A 2,584-nucleotide genomic window follows, 5' to 3' on the forward strand; every position below is an offset into this window, starting at 1 on the left:
TCATAATGCATTCATAGTACCTCTAATGAACAAGACAAAATGTCTTATATATTAATTGTATGGAGATGTATGTCAGAGGTCAAACACTCAACACTTACCTTATGGAATTACGTATGGGATACATATAAATACAAAGGCAATTATCTGTATCAATTATAAACTTTACAGAATTGAGAATTAATTATAGAATATATATTAAGGTCTTGTAGATGATTTCAGTGCAGTTATTGTAAAGTCATTTCAAACGTAACTTTCTTTATACATTTATAAACTGTGTACTACACTCACATGCTGTATATCACATACTTTATACCTTAATAAAAGGGTTTAGTGCAGTCAATGTAAAGTCAAGCCATTTGTAGCTGTCATTATATATTCACAAACTAAATTATATATCACATAGATTTGCATTAGGTTTTATAAAACACTCAAACATTGTAAAAAAAAAAAGAGATAGACTGCAGTTTGATTATGTGAAACATTTACTTTAATAAAATGATTACAATGTACAGAGACTGAGTTTACAATCTACCTTCACAGGACATCTGCCTTCAGGAGCTAATTTACATGAAATGCATTTAAACACAATCAATAAAAACTGGTGAAATTTGCTCAACAGTCCTCTACACAGTCTATTTCATACACATTTTAATATCGTGAAACAGACGACCGATAACACCTTCCGGATGGGTTTTGGCCAGCCAGTGGTTCCACTCAATGAATCGCAGATGTGCTTTAAGTAACCTGGGGCTGAAGTTTCCTCTGTGACGCCAAATCTCCACTTTATATGTCTGCCAGGCCCTTTCAAGGTGTTGAGTATGGGCACCAGTAACAGGGTCAACAAAATGTTGACTATGGCACACAGTAAAATGGTTATACCCATATTGCACGAGTACATCCCTGTAGGCCCGCCACTCATCGCTGATAATACAGCTACCAGGCTTGACATACTGGCGTATAATTGGTAGAAGGTGACGCCTGGACCGCTTGTGAAGCAGCTTTAGGATTGGCCGTCGCCTTGTGCCTCCAACTTCCAACATGCCAAACACCCATGTGCGCATCCGACGCCAGGTGTTCCCACATCTTCCTCTATTGTACTGAAATAGAAACAATATTAATTTTATATTTTAGCACTGGATAGGCAAGAATATAACTCTGAAAACAGTTTAAAACTGCATTACTTTGGAATTCTGAAAATCAGAACAATTCTACATATTCTCTGTCCAAATGACGTAGCTTTGTTTCACTTTGTTGAACAGTGTACCTTTCTTTTGTGGGCAAATTTACTTTCATCTATAATGACAAAGTGTTGAGGACCTCCAATAGTCATGCCTCTTGCTTGTAGTCGGCTTAAGCCTTTTAAGCACACCTAAAGGACAAAGCAAGAAAGACTTGCATATACTATACTAATTATATCAAATAATCCACTGTGTACAGATTTTGTATGAATTACTGAAATATGAGACCTTCCTCAGTTTTCTGGTCATATTTGTTAGTGTCCTTGAACTCTTGGCAACATCATCCTGAATGAGATCCAAGTGCCGCAGTCTCATACCCTGTGAAAACCTTGAGGACAATGAAAAACATAATTTAATATATAAATCTGTTTTACACGCCAAATATGTCTTAAACCAATAATAACTTTATGAGTAGACAGCAGTAGTTACCTATATATAAACTGAAGCCAGTTTTTTAAAGGCTTGCGTGAGTGTGAAAATAAAGAGTTACAGCGCACTGATGCTGTCTTCTTTTTATGGGCACGTCTGCAAACCCTAGAAAATATAATATATACAGTATATATATATACACATACACATACACACACACACACACACACACAATATACACACATACATACATAAAGGTCAAAAGTAAGCCCGCTTACCATCTGATGCCATCTGGACTTGGGACTTTCTCTAACTTCATGATCCGATGACACTTTTGACATCTACATATCCTTTGTAAAAGCCCCCGTTTCATCATCCACATAGCAATGCGTTGTTCTGAGCGTGAAGACAGCGTTTTCTTTATCTCCGATTCTAAACTTTTCCTCATCTTGTTGTTCGAACGTCTCCGATTAATTTCTAATGATTCTAGCATACAACGGAAATAACGTTACGCGCGCAAAATGTGGCGCGCAAAATGAAAACGCCTCATGCTGATGACGTTAGGCACGTAAAAGAATACCGGAAGTCTTAATTGGCGCACAAGACGAGCAAGCGAGTTACTCTAATGAGAAAAGTAAGTTAATTTAGTTAATGCATTTGTTTACAAGCAAGCCGATTAACCTAGCTCTTAATAATAAATAAGTACTATTAATTTAAGTAGGTTTTTGTTATCGATGTATGTTGAAGGAGACATGAGGGCTACTATTTTAAATAGTTAAAACTCTTTTACAAAACATTACGATCTGTTTAGTAAAGACACAAGCATTTGTATGTTAATGTTAATGTAGACTTGTACAGCTTATAAATACTGAAGCAAAGTGCAAGTATTGTTTCCTGCATTCCAGTGCTTCACCAAATGAATTGTTAGCAGCAAATTAACCAAGCATTATCGTGTGTCATCAAAACAGTTCAACATG

At 36.2% G+C, this 2,584-nt stretch overlaps 1 long non-coding RNA gene across 1 annotated transcript; it reads right to left on the reverse strand.

Moving 5' to 3' along the window:
• Positions 1 to 592: 592 nt before the first annotated feature.
• On the reverse strand, positions 593 to 2,092 carry LOC111856888 (uncharacterized). Its single transcript, XR_011988790.1, has 4 exons — positions 1,886 to 2,092; positions 1,668 to 1,772; positions 1,265 to 1,566; positions 593 to 1,097 (listed from the first exon to the last, which is right to left on the reverse strand). It is a non-coding gene; the product is annotated as an uncharacterized lncRNA (long non-coding RNA).
• Between the last annotated feature and the right edge of the window lie 492 nt (positions 2,093 to 2,584).

Source organism: Paramormyrops kingsleyae, unplaced genomic scaffold (genome assembly GCF_048594095.1).
Source record: "Paramormyrops kingsleyae isolate MSU_618 unplaced genomic scaffold, PKINGS_0.4 ups137, whole genome shotgun sequence".
Classification (NCBI taxonomy): Eukaryota; Metazoa; Chordata; class Actinopteri; order Osteoglossiformes; family Mormyridae; genus Paramormyrops; species Paramormyrops kingsleyae.